Genomic DNA, 7,697 nt, shown 5'->3' on the forward strand with positions numbered 1-7,697 from the left:
GTAGCTTTGCCCCAGTATTTCACATCCTGTATCTCTCTGGAGTCACCTCTCCAGGTTTCAAGGTGGTTGGTTTTCTTTGCAACATCTGTTCTCTGATGTGTCAAAGAAAACTCATTGATATTTTATTTGTGCAGATTTTTCTTCATTGAGGAAAAGAACGATTACTTCCAAACTCTTTACATGTCAGAGCTGAACTAAAATGCTAATTTTTTATTACCTTGATGGAGATGCATAGAAACAGAATTCAAAATGTATGACATTGTTAGGAAGCCTTTTATGTGCTGTCATAAGACCTTGGTTTCAGATGGTGCATTTCTCCCCACTGGCTTCCAAAACAATTAGGAACTATCAGCTTTATTATGTGATTCTCCTGAATGCAACCTGCTTCCCTTTCATTCCTGCAGACTTCTAGTTCACATTATAATTTATCTCTTCTCTTCCCCAGATGTTAGGAATCTATAACCAAGGCTTAGAGATTTTAATATGGAAGAAACATTATCTAAGGGTTCAAAATGACCAGTGATGATGGACTTTATCTTTGACAAGCTCTATCTTTCTAGGCATCAGCACACAGCATGTTTTCCTGGCCTAGAAATGCCACTAGCACTATTTGCCTCTCCATGAAAACAGTATAAACCTTTCAGTGAATTCTGTAACCCGGACTTGATTACATTTTGACACCTAATCCACATAAATGTTACTCATACAAAGATTGTCGAGGAAGGTTATTTTTCTAGAACTAATAGAATATATCCACTTTCTGTCCACACACTGAGGTAGCCATCTCTAAAACTACTATCAGCTTTGAATAATGGCTTCTCTCAATGACTTGAAGGAACACTTCCCTTAAGTATATCCTTTTCACGAGGTCCAAAAACTACTAAGGAGTGTACATCATATTAAAAACATCATGGTTACTTCCATCTTTCCTAAGGTATGAAAGAAGTGGTAAATGTGACATTAAAGCCAGCTGGAACCTGAACCTGATTAATTTAGCCTCAGTCCACTCATTTCCATGACTAACCTTCCTAAGGGATCCTGTGTGCAGTCAAAAAGCAAGCGTGTTATGTACTAACCTATAGTCAGATAATGGGAGAACATGACAAATTAATGTTCCAAAATTACTCTGCTCATTTATGGGTATGAGTCTTCAAAAAAAGTTGATCACTCACATCAATCCTTGACAAGGCTGGTTATCCAAACCAAGGAAGTCTAGTCACCCCAGGAGGCTAAAAACAGCATGGTATATCCAAGAGGACAGAAAGCCACAAAAGAGAAATCTCCAGAGGCAATGCATGACATATGGGGACCACATACAGAGAAGCCACAGCCATGCTCACTCCTGTGAGCAGCCAGAAGACATATGATGAGAAGGAGAGCAGCACCTAGTTTCATAACACTGCTGATTGTACAGACTGGCTATGAATTTTAGCATCACCAGTTGAATGGCCTTCAAAAATTTACTACAGTCTTATAAGCTTCAATTTTATTTGTAAAATAAGAACAAATAGTTGGCCTATCTTCTAGGGTTTGTGAGAAAATTGGATGTGATCATCTACAAAAAATGTTTACCATGTACTGTCATGTAATACATGTGCAACACATTTTCTCCAAGAAATTGAGTATGGCATTCACAGCATTTTGGAATATGTGTGTATTGTTCAACATTTGTAGTGTCCACAGTTATTTTCCTTGAACTTCTACCATCTTCAGATTTTCAGCGCGACTGTTCTGTGGCAGCGGAACGAAGTTTCAAATATGAGCCTACTTACTGCAGAGAAACCTCAAAAATTTATAGTAGCTGGCGTAATTATAGTGGCTGAGCCCTAGAGTTCCTTCTATGGAACTCACTGCCTTTACCACCACTATGTTGGAGAAGCACTTTCTTTTCTTAATGTATCCTTAACAATTTCAATTCTTCTGGGTAAGGATGCTGATATCTTTATTTTTAAATATAGAAATTCCTAATGCCGTGAAAATGAGCCACACACAGAGTGAAAGATAAATATCTCAGAGACCAAGGCCAAACACCCTATTGTCTGGCAACAGAAAACAGAGACGAAAAAGCATGTGATATACTGGAATTTCAGACATCAATCATAGGCTGGAGCCTAACCAGGACTCTATCCTTGGCCATGAAGGAAGAGCTGGTGCTGAACCTGTGTAATCCTAAAGGAGAAACAATGACACCCATTCTTGGAGCATCTTAAGGGATAGGCTGAAATCTTTTCTTTGGAATCTCCACTCAATGTTATGCTCATGTGCAGCAGAATTCCCTCAATCTTTAAGCATAACTATATTATAAAATACTTCCTTGAAAAATTGCTGGTTTCACAGGAGAAGTCTACCAAGTATTTAAAGAAGAATTAACACCAATTTTACATAATCTCTTCCAGAAAATAGAAGAGGGAGGAACAGTTTATGAGATTTGTAATACCCTGATAGCAAAATCAGACAAACACATCATCCCCCCAAATAAAGAAAGAAAGAAAAGAAGAATGGTAAACTGCAGACCAACATCTCTCACGAATACGAACACAAAAATCCTAACAGTATGTTATTAAAGAGAGTTCAACAATAAAATATAAAAATGTGAGTTTTATTCCAAGAATTCAAGACTGATAAATATTAAAAAAATAAGTTAATGTAATTCTTCACATTAATAGGCTAAAAGGGAAAAAGCATATGGTCATAGCAATCAATGCAGAAAAATCATTTAACAATATTCAATGCCATTCATGATACAAACTCTAAGAAAAACATAAATAGAAGAGAACTTCCTCAGTTTGATAAAGGGTGTCAGGTAATCCACAGCTGTACTTATATTTAATAGTAAAAGGCCGAATGCTTTCCCTTTAACAACAGAAAAAGGAAAGGACATCTGCTTTCACCACTCCAGTCCAACATATTACATGAAGTCCAACACAATAAGGCAATGAAAGAAAAGAAAAGGCAGACAGAAAGGAAAGCAAGAAATAAAACTGTCCTTATTAGCATATGGTACAATGCTCTACATAGAAAATACTAGGGAATCTACATGTAAACTCCTGGAACTAACATGCAAGTTTCATGCTACAAGACCAACTTACAAAATTCAATTGCATTTCTACATACAAGAATTAAACAGGTGGAAAGTGAAATTTAAAATGTAATATAATTTACAATCACTCATAAAGAACAAAATACTTAGGTAAATATTTAAGAAACATATTCAGGACTTGTATACTGAAAAATACAAATACTAATGACAGAAATCAAAGAAGATCTAAATAAATGGAGGGATACACTGTGCTAATGGATTGGAAGACCGAACACAGTAAGAGTATCAACACTGTCCAACCTGGTATACAAATTTAATTAAATTCCTATAAAAATCTCAGCAAGGTTTCTGTGGATATAGGCAAGCTTATTTTAAAATTGATATGGAAAGTTAAAGGATCTAGAATAGCTAAAAACAATTTTGAAAGAGAAGAATAATGTGGGAAGAATTTCTGCACTTGATTTCAAACTAACTTACATAGCTACAGTAATCAAGATGGTGTAGTATCAGTGGAAGGATAGATACATAAATCAGTAAGACAGGATAGAGAACTCAGAAGTAGCCCACACAAGTAGCCAACTGAATTGTGACAAAGGTGCAAAAGCAATTCAATACTGAAAGAATAGTCTTTCCAACAAATATTACTGGAACAATTGGACATCTATAGGCAAAAGAAAACAAGAAACTGTCTGACTAAACTTCATACTTTATACAAAATAGACTCAAATGAATCATAAATTTAAATGTATACAGCTATTACACTCTTACAAGAAAGCATAGGAGAAAATGTTTAGGACAAAGGGTCCAATGAAGACTACTGAGATATGAAACCAAGAGCATGATCCATAAAAGAAAAATAATCAATAAATTGGGCTTCACGAAAATTTAAAACTTTTGCTGTGTGAAAGGCCTAATTATGATGATGAAAAGCCAAATTACAGACTGGGATAAAATACTTGCAAACCGTATATCTAATAAAGGACTCAAATCTAGAGTACATAAAGAACTCTCAAAACCTAACATTATAAAGAAAAATTCATTTAGAAAATGGGCAAATGAGAAGAACGAACATTTCACCGAAGAGGGTGTACAAATGAAAAAAAAAAGCACATGGGAAGACGTTCAACTCCTCTAGCCATTAGGAGAATGCAAATTAAGACTACAATGTGATATTACTACACACCTATTAGGACAGTTACATTTTTTTAAGTGACTACATTTATTGCTGGTGAGGAAATGGAGAAACAGGATCTCTCACACATTGCTGGTGGCAATGTAAAATATTACAGCCATTCTGCAAGACAGTTTAGTAGTTTCTTTTAAAAAGTAACCATATACTTACCATCCAACCCAGCAATTACACCCATGGACATTTATCGCAGATAAATGAAAAGGTATATCCACACAAAAACCTGCGCAAGATTGTTCATAGCAACTTTGCAGTGGCTCAAAACTGGAAACAACCAGGGGGCTGGCGCTGTGGCCAAGTGGTTAAGTTCGCGTGCTCCACTACAGGCGGCCCACAGTTTCGTTGGTTCGAATCCTGGGCCCGGACATGGCACTGCTCATCAAGCCACACTGAGGCAGCGTCCCACATGACACAACTAGAAGGACCCACAACGAAGAATATACAAGTATGTACAGGGGGGTTTTGGGGAGAAAAAGGGAAAAAAATAAAATCTTAAAAAAAACCTGGAAACAACCAAAATGTCCATAATAGCTAAACATTTTATCAACATTAAAAAAGAATGAGCTATTGACATGCAGCAATTTGGATGGATAGCAAGGGCATTAAAGTGAGTGAAAAGAAGCCATTCTCAAAGGCCTGATTCCTTTAATGTAACATTCTCAAAGTGACACAATTACAGAGATGAAGAACAGAGTAGCAATGTTGAACATCTTTTCATGTGCCTGTTAGTCATCTGTATATCTTCTTTGTAAAAATGTCTGTTTTTATCCTCTGCCCGTTATTTGATCAAGTTGTTTGCTTTTTAGTTGTTGGGTTGTATGAGTTCTTTGTATGTTTAGGAAATTAACCCTTGTCGCATACATGATTTGTAAATTTTACCCCCAGGTGGTGAGTTGTCATTTTGTTCATGGTTTCCTTTACCTTGAAGAAGCTTTTTATTCTGACATAGACTAATTTGTTTATTTTGTTTGTTTGTTTCCCTTGCCTGAGTAGTCATGGTATTCGAAAAGATGCTGCAAAGATCAATATCAAAGAGTGTACTGCCTATTTTTTCTTCTAGGAGTATTATGGTTTCAGGTCTTATATTCAAGTCTTTAGTGAACTTCAGTTTAACTTTTGGGTATGGTGTAAGATAATGATCTAATTTCATTATTTTTCATGTGGCTGCCCAGTTTTCTCAATACTATTTATTGAAGAGAATTTCCTTTCTCTGTTTTATGTTTGTGGCTCCTTTGTTGAAGATAAGCTGTCCATAGATGTATGGTTTTATTTCTGGGCTTTCATTTCTGTTCCACTGATCTGTGTGTCTGTTTTTCTGCCTTTATGATGCTGTTGTGATTACTATGCCTCTGTAGTATATTTTGAAGTCAGAGATTATTATGCCTCTGGCTGTGTTGTTTTTTCTCTGGATTACTTTGGCTATTCAGGGTCTTTATGTTGTTTCACATGAATTTTAGGATTATTTGTTCTATTTCCTTTAAGAATGCCATTAGGATTCTGATTGTGATTGCAATGAATCTGCAGATTTGCTTAGGTAATATGGACATTTTAGCTTTGTTTATTCTTCCAACCAATGAGCATGGAATAGCTTCCCATTTCTTTATGTCTTCTTTGATTTCTTTCAGTAATGTCTTATAGTTTTCAGTGTATAGATCTTTCACCTCCTTGGTTAAATTTATTCCTATTTTTCTTTTTTGGCACCTGAGGGAAACGTCTGTTGCCAATCTTCTTTTTTTTTTTTTTAATTATTCTTATCCACAAAGCCCCCAGTTCATAATTGCATATTCTAGTTATGAGTGTGTCTGGTTGTGCTATGTGAGACACCACCTCACCATGGCCTGATGAGTGGTGCCATGTCCTTACCTAGGATCCGAATCAGTGAAACCCTGGGCCGCTGAAGTGGAGTGCCCAAACTTAACCACTCGGCCACAGGCCCAGCCCTGCAAATGACTTTTGAATGTCCATTTTGTATCCTGCAACTTTCCTGTAGTTGAACATTATATCTAATAGTTTTCTGGTGGATTCTTTAGGGTTTTTGTATATATAGAATCATGTCATCAGCAGACAGTGAGGGATTTCTCAAAAAATTACAAATATTAATACCATACTATCCACCTATCCCACTACTGGGTATTTATCCAAAGAATGTGAAATCAACAATTCAAAGAGATTTATGCATCCCTATGTTCATTGCAGCATTATTCATAATAGTCAAGACGTGGATGAAACCCAAATGTCCATCAGTGGATGAATGGATAAAGAAGATATGGTGTATATATACAATGGAATACTACTCAGGCATAAAAAAGATGAAATCATGCCATTTGCAACAACATGGATGATCCTTGAGTGTATTATATTAAGTGAAATAAGCCAGAGAAAGACAAACACTGTACGATTTCACACATATGTGGAAGATAAACAACCACATGGATAAAGAGGACAGATTAGTGGTTACCAGAGGGGAAGGGGATGAGGAAGAGGGAGAAAGGGGTAAAGGGGCATATATGTACGGTGCTGGATAAAAATTAGACTATTGTGGCTGACCACGATGCAGTCTATACAGAAACTTATACATAAAAATGTACACCTGAAATTACACAATGTTATAAACCAATATGACCTCAATAAAATAATTTTCTGAAAAAGAACGGAGTAGTGATTGCCAGGGATTAGGAGTGGTGGGCAAGGGATGCATGTGTCTATAAATAACTATCATGAGAGAAATCTTTGTGGTGGTGGAATAGTTCTATTTGTTGATTGTGGTGATGTTTACAGAATCTACATTTGTGATAAGGTATCATTGAACTATATGTACACATGGTGCCAATGTCAATGTTCTTGATATTGTACTACAGCTCTATAAAATGGAAACAAATGAAGGGTGCTTGCGACTGTCCTGTACGATCTTTGCAATTTTCTGTGAATCTATAATTACGTCAAAAGAAAATGTTTTTAAGGATATCTCACAGAAGCCAACAAAGCCAACGTTCAAATCCCACAGGTTTGTGTCCCCAACTAACTCTACTTTAGGAGAAGATTCTCAGCCACCATAGAGCATGCTCCAGGAAGTCTACTAGGTCTAGGAAATGTTTCTATAGTTTTGCTGGTTGGTTGAATGGCACCAATCCTTCTGCTAACCATGGTACTCAAGCTGAATTCACTCTGAACAAGTGACAGCATAGAAACCCAGTCTCAGTGGGAGATAGATTGGCAGCTTGCAAAGCGAACTCATTTGCATTGAGAAGAGCATCTCACTGAGATCACAAGAATGATTTCTGCAGTACCACCAAGCTAAACAGGAGGAATCTGATGATGAAGGAGGCTCCCCATATGCTTTATCTCTTAAACAGAAAGGGGCACGGATAACTTTCAGAATCTAAAATAATTTGAGGATTGGACCAATGCATTAGTAGTTTTATAGATACCTTCATGGGATTCACAACAGAGCTCTCTGGAAGATTTGGA

Source organism: Equus przewalskii, chromosome 1, assembly GCF_037783145.1.
Source record: "Equus przewalskii isolate Varuska chromosome 1, EquPr2, whole genome shotgun sequence".
NCBI classification, from domain to species: Eukaryota; Metazoa; Chordata; class Mammalia; order Perissodactyla; family Equidae; genus Equus; species Equus przewalskii.